The following is an 11,636-nucleotide window of genomic DNA, read 5'->3' as shown; positions in this document are numbered from 1 at the left end:
ATTACGATGTGGTGTTCCAGGCGGTGTCAACTGTGAAACTATTCCACATTGTCTTAAGTGAGCACAAAACTCGAAACTCAGATATTCACCCCCACGATCAGACCTTAGGAACTTGATCTTCTTGTTACGCTGATTTTCAGCTTCACTCTGAAATTGCTTGAACTTCGCAAATGTTTCTGTAATGCCCCAAGTGTGTAACCTCCCCTTTTTGGAACCTTCTTCATATGGGTCCAACTTGTCATGGACATGAGAGCTATCTATGCTATGATTTCATGTGATGTCACTTGTAATTCTTCCTTGCATGCATGCATGCCATATTATTTCATGTCCATGTCCTTGTGTTGTTGCATTGTGTTCTTATGAGGTGATGTGATGCTTGTGATCTTATGTGGTGGTGTGAGATGTGTAGCTTGTGTGGAGATGCATGTGATAGTAGGAATAAGCTTGTGATTTGCTAGGTTTCAAACCATCTTCCCCCCCTATCTCTATTTCATCTCAAGGTTAAGTTTCACTTGACCCTTTTCTGTTTTAAAAATGTCCCTCAGTTAGCTCTTGGTTGTGGTGTATTTGTGATGTGAATTGCTTTTTTTAAAACATGTTTAAAAGGTGCAAATAATTACAAAACAGATCAAGCAAATGTTGTTTTGTAAATATTTATTTTCCCCAAACATATCTTTTCCATTTAACTCAAATAGGTCATAATTCCTTATGACCAGGGGTGTTTTGATCTTTCTTTTTTTGAGCCAACAGTTTGGCCTATGCTTTATTTTTCTTTTCCTATTTTATTTATAATAGGAAAGCCAGTGGATTTCTTTCTCCTCTATCTGGCTCCACCCTGTGGGCTTCCTCCCATAGGCAGGCACACTTCCTCTCTCTCTCTCGTAGGAGCCCGCAGCGCGTCCCTCTTCTTCCTCCTTTCCAGCTCGACACCTGGGGCCCCCTGTCAGCGACTCATCTTTTCCCCTCTCTCCTTTCCATCGGAGCTCCCCTCACGCACATGGACATGCCGCGTCCCTCTCCTCCTCCTTTCCCCTATTTAATCCCCCTTGGCGTCCGTGCCAGGGCTAGGGTTCCTCCTCCTCCGCCGCCACTTCATCCCCATCTCCCTCTCTCTCTGTCGTAGACCTCACGTAAGAGGAGCGGTGCTTCTGCCATGGCCAGATCGTGAAGAAGCTCATCGCCGTGGTTTCCGTGCCTCTCCTTCCTCTTCAAGGCATCGTCGAGCTCGAGGGATCTCCTGGGAATCCATTCCCGCAGCTAGGCCGACGACATCGCCTCTTCTTCCCCTACTTCAACAACGACCCCTTCCGCTCCAACAAGCTTCCCCGATGTGTCTCCTTCCTCTCCGTCCTCTGCTTCCTCTCTGGCCGGCTCGGTTTCTTGGGCTGTGGGGTTAGCAGATCCTTCCTCCCCCCTTCCCTGTCTTCGAGTCAAGCATAGGATCAGTGGTTAGGCCGCCGTGCTTTTCCCTGTTGCTGGAGCCGCCGCGCAGCATGGTCCCGTAGTAGTAGTTCCTCTCGGGTAGGATTAGCGAGGGAAATGGAACCGTAGATGCCAGGGATCCTTCCATCAATGTGCTGGAGTGCAATTTTGCTTGTGTCGCCAGTGTTGGGGCTCCCCTCTTCTGGCCGCCGTGGATCAGCAGTGGATCCCAAAGGGGATGCTCAAAAGAGCAGAGTCCCCTTCTCTGTCAAACATCGATGCATAGCGTAGTGGTAGTGTGTTGTTTTTGCCTGTTGGAGGTTGTGGGTTCGATCCCTACTCGGCACCCTTTTTGTTTTAGATCTTTCGGCACAGTAGCTACATGGTAAACCTGACCCTGTTAGCTCCCTCTCTCCTGTTGAGCCAGTGACTTGTAGCAGAGTCGTGTGGCTATGTGGTTTGTGTGTGTTGATTCCAGTAGGTCTGGGGTTCGATCCTAGTACCTCCCCTTTTTTCTTTTCCTTTTGTTTTCTTTTATTTTCCTTTGCTGATTTGATATCTAAGCTGTCCAGCTTCTTTGTAGCATTGTATTTTTTTTCTTCCTTGTTGTTTTTCCTTTCCTGCCTAGTTTAGTAGTGTCTGCATGTTATAGGCATAGTGTAGGTATTGTGATGGTGTATGTGTGTGGTGGCAGACATACAAGTAGTGATTGTGGTGCATGTGTGTGTGTGCATCTCACACACATGGACTAGGGTTCATGTGCACTTGGTGATGTGGGTGTGTATGTGTGTGTGTAGATAGTTAGTCTTATGCATGTGTGTGTTTGCACTAGGAGTGCATATGTAGCTATATCATGTGTAGTTTTATCATGTGTAGGAGTGCATTGTTGTTATGGGTGCATGTATATATAGATTTGCTAGATCCTATGTGAGTGTGTGGGTGCTCATGTGTGTGTCTCACCCATGTCATGGCAAGATATGACTTGGGGAGCACATGTCCAAGATATCATGTGTAGCGTAGAAGTATTTATGTGAGATATGTGAGTAGTGACATCTATTTAGTTATGTAGGTGCTTTATTTATGTTGTGCTTGTTGCTTATGATGGTGTGGTGGTGTGCCAAGGCACATAGGCATGAGGTCTACCCCTCATGTACACCATTGATGTTGTGGACATGTGCATATGCTTATGTAGGTTTTGTTCTAGTGAATAGCACATGTGATGATGCACTATTCACTAGATAGGATTCTATGTAGATTTCATTTCCTAGTTTGCGCTCATTTGTTCCATACAAGTGCATAGGTATTATATATGTTTTTGGGGTAGAAACATCCCAGGAATCCATTGGTGAAATCAGTTTTCCCATTGAAACATTTTCTGGAGATGACTTATTTCAGTTTTGTTCTATGTTTAGAGCTTGGTTCTATGAGGTGTGGTGTTCCCAAGGGTTTGATTCTTGGTTGTGGTAGTAGAGGGTGACCCCCTCTACCACATGTTGGTTTCATTTCATGTTTAGGAATCCATATGTGCAAGTTGTGCCCAATCAAAGAAGGCATGTGACTGAAATTCTAGATTAGTGAGATTTTCACTAAGTGGGAGAATCTGTTTATATTTTCTTCTCTTGTAGATGAGCATGTGCAGGTCAATGTGTTGTGATTTAGCCTTAGCTTTCAACTGGAAAGTTGAAGCTTATGTGTTTTTATAGCTCCCTGTAAAATTTCATTCCATTTGGAATCCTGTAGCTATTGTTTTGGGTGCTGTCGAAATGCTTCAGAGCATAAACAAATAGTGAGAATCTGGAATTTTCACTAAGTCCCTGAAATCTGACATTTTTGGGCAAGTTTGCAGCTGTGTAACTTTTTGTTTTTAACTCCTTTGTGTGATATTTTTGCTTGTGCTTATAGTACTCTTGGATAGCTACTGCCACATATCTTATTTGGCATGTTTGGGTGGTTGTAGGTGCTTTGGATGTAGCTCACAAAGTGCTATGATGTTGTTTATGGCAGATTGTGTAGTTTTGGTGTTTTGATGTTTGTGTGTGCACAGATGATGGTGTTGTGTTCTTCTTTGCTCCACCCCATCCATGTTTGATTGTTTTATGTCTTGGAAACCTGGAAATACCAGAGTTGTGCCATTGGAGTGTGTTGTGATGAATTTGACACGTAGCACTTCATATCTTGTTTCGTTGTTTCCCGTTGATCCGTAGCTCCGTTTGTAATGTTCTTTATATGCTTTTGCATCGTTTTCACGAGACGCATCTGTCATGTCATTCTCATGGATGTAAAGATAGCTTAGGATGCAGTTCTGTCCAGGAACATGTATTTACTTCTCATGCTTGTGCTAGTGATAGAAATAGAGATGCATGCTGATATTCATCTCATGCATCATGTGTTTGTTGCATTTTGAGGTGCTGTTGTTCATTGGATGTTATTTTTATGTTGGGTAGCACCGGGATCGGAGAACGAGTACGTGGATTTGGGAGAGTACTGCAGGACGAACAAGAGCAATTCCAAGCTGAGGATATCACACGCAAGATGATATGACCTTGATTCCATCTCTAGACTTGTTATGCTAGATTACGTTTCCTTTGTCATATGCTCGCTGCCTACCACTGAAATAATTGCCTCCTGAAATTCCATGAAACCCAAACACTTACCCCTTCCTAGCAAATCTTGAATGGCTAAGTAGGCTTGCTAAGCTACTGATGTTAGCGTTGCTAGTTGCAGGTGCTTTGTCTCATGTGATAACATGAGTTGATATCATTATGCTAAATCTGTTATTTAATTAATGCACCTATATACTTGGTAAATAACAGAAGGCCTAGCCTTTTGCCGGGTGTTTTGTTCCGTTGTTGCCGCCTTAGTTACCGGCTACCGGTGTTTGATTCCATATTGATCGCTCCTAACACGTTCTGGGTTGTTATGGGGACCCCTTGATAAATCGTGTAGTGTTAAGACTTGTGCGGTAGGACCCAACATTGGTGTTAAATTGCTAATCACTTAATAATAATCTGCATAGGGAATGATCACCCCGAGGATCTTTAATCAACAACCCGGGCCAGTGCTCCTCATGAGTGTTGGTCCACACTAGAGTCGTGTGCGGGGCCAACCCGGGGCAACTCGGGAGATGTCTATCAGGCCACTGTAAGTTGTGCTCATCCGGCGTGTCCTGAGACTGACATACGTGTCTCTTATCAGGGTCGTCGACACGTCGGGAGGTCCTGCTATTCTTCTCTTACCTTAGCGATATATCTTGTGTATAGGAATCCCGGTGAAGCTTTGGTTCTCCCCAGAGTTGAGGTTTTCCTCTGAGGAATCCGACGAGATCACGAGATTCGCAATAGAGGATTACTTTGTGGCCCGTGTACATTTGTGATGGACTAGTTGGAGCACCCCTGCAGGGTTTAATCTTTCGGAAAGCCGTGCCTGCGGTTATGTGGCAACTTGGAATATTTTCTTAACATCCGGTAATAGATAACTTAAACATAAGCTAATAAAATTGCCAACTGTGTGCGTAACCGTGACTGTCCCCTTCGAAGATCTCTCTTCGATCGGGAACACGGTGGGGTTATGATTGACGTAAGTAGATGTTCAGGATCACTTAGTCATCAGTTGTTCATTGACCAGTAGGATAGACCACCTTCATACTTGCTCTTCGTAAGTTTGCCACCATATAAAGCTTAGGATGCTGCAACCTAAATACTCCACCTTTCCAACCTAATAACTTGACTAGTTCTAGCACCGAGGTCATAGATTGCTGAGTCCCTGTGGCTCATAGATTCCTTCACAACACCAACAGGTTCAGGTACCCCCGAGATAGGTGATCCTGACGGCATGCAGCTGGCGTGGCAGTACAATGAGGAGAACGACTGCCTGTACATGAACTATCCAGAAGACTGAGGCGTGGTCGTGATCATGGGCAAGCATGCAAGGTAGCATAGTCATTTCCCTTGTTTTGTAGTCCGTAGAGGAACTACCTTGTTTGGATGTGTGATGTAACTCTGATACATTTATGAGATGACAGTTGAATCCCTTATTGTCATTCCTCTATTATTTATGTATGTGCTATGTTACCATGTTTGCAAAACGCGTAGATGCGCTTCTTTCCAATTCGGGGCCTCGATCCCAAATCGGAAAGGACCACATCTTGGTCGTTACAAGTTGGTAATCAGAGCCTTACGACCATATGAGCCTTTGTGTGATCGTACTTGGCCGAGTCGAGTCTAGTAAAATGTTTTGAGTCTTAGTTATATAGGAGAGTAGGATTCTTTTTTCTCCTCTTCCATGCCCTGGTAAGGTTCCCGACTTAGGAAATCTTTATTCTACTCCTCTTCTCGCTCAAAAAAAAATTTAGGATCACGCGGGTATTTGTGAAATCTATATGATTTTTATGTGACGGAGTTCTGTCTTGGTGCCTCCTGTCTGCCTTGGTTTCTTCCGGGGAGTTGAGCTCCAGGGGATTCTTGCGCACATCGCCATCATTCAGATTTCTGAGTATCTAAGAACGAAGGATGTTCGTTATTGCTTGAATACTAGTAGTGGAGAGATAACCCCGATGTCCCCAGTACTGGTGCAGATTGTTCGGGAGTACTGCCATACTTGGTATCGTTGTGATCACGAGGGTATGTTGTACATGAAGGTCCGAGATGCTAGTTGTGTGTTGACGGATGTGATACAGGTGACGGGTTAGTATAGGAGTTGTGTGATATTACTCCTTGTATCCGTGTACCAGATTGCATGACCAGTTATTTCAGGAATTCATAGGTGGGATATCAAGAAGTATCTTATAGGACTATCTTCCTACAGATGCATGTTGGAGGTTGGGTTCGATGTTCAGTGGGTGTGTTTGTTCACGGTCGTCTTACAGAGGTTCTCGTTGTGTCTTAAAGAGTCCTTGTAGCTCGCTATGACTCGGGGATACTTTGTAAGTCGTGTGCACTACCTTGCACAGGATGGCTACTGTAAATTCGAGCCCGTGCGATCTTATCCACGAAGATATCGGACGAAATCTCGATCATATGTTTGTTCCGAGCGGTTCTAGCTCATACTTGTTTGAAGTGGTCTTAATCATAATTTTGTCGACCGTCACTTTGAGGAAGCATTCTTACTATTTTTTCGAGTGCAATTGCTATATTCCTGTTCACATATTCGTGTCATTTTGATTCAGCTATATCTTCAATTTATTTTGTGGGCTAATGTGTTGTCCGTCTTCAGGATGGCTCCACCAACGCGTCAGAACCCACGGTGTTGGGGATGTTACCTGTGGGTAACCCGCCCTTAATGGGCCGGATCACCAAAGGGGCGACTCACCTTTGGCCATGCGTCCAATGGCCCAGGAGTTGTGGGGCGGTTCAAGAAGACCATGCGGATGATGGAACGTCAAGGGAGCTCATGGTCGTGCGGAGCACGACGACTTAAAGATAAGGAAGAACTACCAAGAGTAGGATGGCAGGACTTTGTAAACCCTAGGGCCTCGACCTGTATATAAAGGCGAGTCCGAGGGAAAGGTCACGCGAGTTAGAGAGAATCGAGATGTAGGTCAGGCGAGTTACGCCCTCCTTCACGAGGGGCCGAACCTGGGTAAATCTGAGTCTCGCTTTCTCTCACCCCCTTTGAGTCGCCACCAAGGTGTGATGGCTCCATCTTTAAGTCCTTTCACGAGGACATCTGCCATGACAAAACCACGACAGTTGGCACCCACCATGGGGCTAGCGCACGGTGGATTTGAGTTCTCGAAGGGAGCCTATCAGGGTTAGAAAGCTATGCGATCGGCATCATGACCAAGAGTCGCCGCGGGAAGTACTACATCGACAACTCACTATGGGAATCGGAGGCCGATTCCGTCGAATCTGTCTACCGAGTCCCCTTCGGCAAGGTCAACATCTTCATCGGCATGATCGGGACGCCTGTTCCTAAGCCGGACACCTCCACCTACATCATCGAGTCGGCCAGGTGCGTCCTCCCCGTCACACTACTGAACCGGAGCCGCCAGGTTTTCGTCGGCTTTACGAGGGAGGCGACTCACAAGACGAAGAGGCGGGCCAGGACATCACCCCCGTCAATTCCGATGGCGAGTCATCCATGGGCGAGACGGCGTCGATCCACCCCCTTGAGGAAGGGCAGCTCGGGGGGCTATCGCTGGCGATGGATCCCGAAGTCCTCGAGAGATCTCGCTGGCAAATCACCATCTACATGGCGGGGCAGCACAGCCTCCTCAGAACCTGACTCGCAACAACGAGACCGGAGGGACGTCTAAGCCTCCAGCGCAAACCATGACGGAACTAGCAGCGGAGATAGCCTGTCTCATGGCAACCCCAGTCACATCTGAAAATCAGGAGTCGGTCAATGCCGAGCTAACCATACTGCGGGAGGCAATGGCCAAAGCACAACGCGACATGGAAGCAGAAGCCGCCAGGATCGAGACACAGCGGGTTGCGGTCACCGCAGAGACCGATCGGCTGAACACCGAAGGCTGGCGGTTTGGGATACAGCAACGTGCGTCCGACGCTGTCCACCAAAGAAGACACGGCGGGTGCATCCCGGCCGACTTACACCCAACTCGCGTCTTTGACACTCCACGCACCCCTGGGGCGGGTCCTGATTGCCCTCTGCAAGCCACCCCGAGGGGAGGAACGATTCCACCACCCAATCCGCCGCCGGATCAGCCCATGGACGCTCATGCGACTCGATTCCAGACACCGCAAGGTCACTTCTCAAACCCCGTCGACAACGTGCTGGCTGCAACCCGCCACCTGGAGTCTCTTCCGATTTACAGAAACACCCCGACTGAGATAGAATCTAGAAACGCCATTGAGATGCTGAAAAAGGCTGTCGTTCAGCACGCGCAGTATTCCCATAGCCTTGATCGGCTCCACTCTACGCTCAGGCGAGTCACACCAGAAGTCGCCACGAGGATTTCCCTGCAGTGACCAACTGGCCGCGGCGGCTCCCCCAACATGATCTGCTTGGGATGCCTGGCACACGAGCCTAGGATATTGTGGACGCAGCACGAGCCGTGCGGCACATGGAGCCAACGGCCATGGCAGGTCAGGTCTATCCGGCCTACGTACCACCGTCGCCCGCGCCCCTGGATGGAGGAGGCAAACACATTGGAGTATCATGTCTCGCGCCGGCTTTGCGCAATGAGCGCGTGCCGAAGGACTTCAAAGGACCCAGGAAGGTTCTCAACTACTCGCCGGATCTCGAGCCCGGGTCATGGATCGAGAGCTATGAACTCGCGATGGATATGATGGACGTTAGCGAGGCGATTTGCGCGAAATACTTCACCATGATGCTCGAAGGGACGACACGCACTTGGCTGAAAAACATGTCGCCTAACTGTATCAACACTTGGGCGTAACTGAAGGAGCGCTTCATCAAGAACTTCAGAGGGACTTGCAAACGCCCGATGACCATCGTCGACTTACAGCACTTCGTTCAGCAGCCGGATGAGTCGGCCCATCACTAGACCCGACGAGTTGCGGAAGTCATTCATTCGTTAGAAGGTATTTCGGCGGCTCGGGCGGTGTTGATCCTGGAGAAAAATTGCCACTACGAGCCTCTGGTGCTGAAACTAGGGAGACTTAAGCGAAAGGTACAGGACATGGGCGAGCTCATGGACGCCCTTACCAGATATGCTGTGTCGGATGACACTAAAGATCCCGGGGAGGGCGACAATAAAACTGGAGCTACCCGCAAGGGCGAGTTACAAAAGAGCCAATCCCAGTTCTAGAACCGGGGAAATAACCACCAGGGCGGGCATGGCAAGAAGCGGCAGCAGGAGGGTCCTATGGAATTTGTAGCTAATACTAATACTGGCAACGCGAACCTGCGTCAGAAGAAACGGGGCTTTAGTGGGAAGAAACCATGTAACTACCATGAAATGCTTAAGGGTCCGTGCCCGCAGCACGCCACAACTGATGGACCGGCGACTTACTCATGGGAGGATTGCTATGTGATGCAAGAATTCCGGGCTGAGGCGCTCAAATGGAGTCAAGGCGGTGAACAGGGCGAGTGGCAGGAGCAACCCGGCCCGTCCGGGTCACGACATGTCACATTCGGGGGCTTCCCCAACCAAGGGACACAGGGCGGGTCGCAGCATAATGTCGGTCAATACCAAGGTCATAACCAGCAATATCACCCACCGGGAATATTCCAACAACCTCCCCCGCAAGGAGACCCCCAGCGACAGGAGGACCGGGGCGGGTTCCAAAACAACCCCAAGCAGTTGAACAGCGGGCAGTACCACGTGTTCACCACTAAGACCTGTAAACGGGACTGCAAGGTAAAGCACGTAACTTTCGTAGCTGAGCCGGCGCTTCCTCGATACCTTCACTGGTCAGAGCAACCCATAACATGGAGCCGGGAAGACCATCCACCCCGAGTCGACAACCCTGGAGACTTAGCCCTGGTCGTGGCTCCCCAAGTCGGAGCATATACCCTTTCCAAAGTCCTTATGGACGGGGGCAGCAGCATCAACATCTTATACTTCGACACTTTCCGGTGGATGAACTTCCTCGAGAAGGACCTGATGCCATCGTCCACGGTTTTCCACAGCATTGTGCCTGGTAAGTCGGCATACCCCATGGGCGGATCAAACTTAATGTGGCTTTTGGCACGGAATCAAACTATAGGAGTGAGTCTCTCTTATTCGAGGTAGTCAAGATCAAGAGCCCCTACCATGCGCTATTTGGACGACCGGCTTACGCCAAGTTCATGGCCCGCCCGTGCTATGTTTATCTCAAGCTCAAGATGCCTGGACGCAAGGGCCCCATCACCGTCCACGGCGACAGGAAAATAGCCCAAGAATGCGAGGAAGGAGATGCCGCCTATGTCGAGTCAGCTTGCGCGGCCGAGGAGCTTAAATTTCACCAATCCCGCGTCGACTCGGCACACATGACACCGCTCAAAAAGCCGACTATTGATTCTGAGCCGCCCCTCAAGTTCAAACCAGCAGACGACACCAAGGTCATTGATTTTACGCCGGGCGACTCCACCAAGTAGTTCACTATTAGGGCGGGTCTTGATCCCAAATAGGAAAGCGTGCTCATCGAATTCATCCGTGAGAATCGGGACATCTTTGAATGGAAACCTTCTGACATGCCGAGTGTGCCGAGAGAATTCGCTGAGCACCATCTTAATACTGACCCCAAGGTTAAGCCGGTACGGCAGTACCTCCGCCGGTTTAACGAAGAGCGACGTATGGCGATTGGAGAAGAAGTGGCCCGGCTCCTTGCCGTCGGGTTCATCATCGAGGTTTTTCAGCCGGAGTGGCTGGCTAACCCGGTCTTGGTACTCAAGAAGAACGACACTTTTCGCATGAGTATCGATTATACGGACCTTAATAGAGCCTGCCCGAAGGATCCGTTCGCCCTTCCTCGCATTGATCAAATTATTGACTCCACGGCGGGTTGCGAACGTCTGTGTTTCTTGGACGCTTACTGAGGATACCACCAGATAAATATGGCAGTGGTGGATCAGAAAAATACATCCTTCAGAACCCCTTTCGGATCTTTCTGTTATGTGTCCATGACATTTGGGCTTAAGGGCGCGGGGGCGACTTACCAGCGCTGCATACAAAACTGCTTACACAACCAGATAGGCCTTAACATCCATGCTTACGTGGACGACATTGTGGTTAGATCTTACCGCAAGGAGACGCTGTTGGAGGATCTCAAAGAAACAGTCAACAACCTGCGTCTCTACCAGATGGGGCTTAACCCCACCAAATGTGTATTTGGTGTCCCCGCGGGGAAGCTATTGGGTTTCTTGGTGTCAGAACGAGGAATCGAGGCCAACCCAGAGAAGATTGCAGTGATTACTTCGCTTGGGAAACCAGCCAATGTTAACCAAGTAAAGCGCATGGCGGGTCGAATCGCGGCCTTGAGCCCTTTCATAAGTCGCCTTGGGGAGAAGGCCATCCCTCCCTATCAGCTTGTCAAGAAGACCGATCGTTTCGTATGGACGGATGAGGCCAACGATACTTTCGAGGCCTTGAAGCAGCAATTAGCTAACCCGCCGGTGCTAACGGCTCCGGCAGACAAAGAGCCTATGCCCCTGTACATTGCGGCCAATTCTAGAGCAGTCGGCGTGGCAATAGTTGTCGGGCGAAAGGAGGAAGGGAAGGAATACCCCGTCCAAAGGCCGGTGTATTTTATCAGCGAGGTCCTTACCCTCTCCAAGAAACGTTACCCGCATTGGCAAAAATTGGTTTTGGG

Source organism: Hordeum vulgare, chromosome 7H, assembly GCF_904849725.1.
Source record: "Hordeum vulgare subsp. vulgare chromosome 7H, MorexV3_pseudomolecules_assembly, whole genome shotgun sequence".
NCBI lineage: Eukaryota > Viridiplantae > Streptophyta > Magnoliopsida > Poales > Poaceae > Hordeum > Hordeum vulgare.
This window is presented reverse-complemented; position numbering follows the sequence as displayed.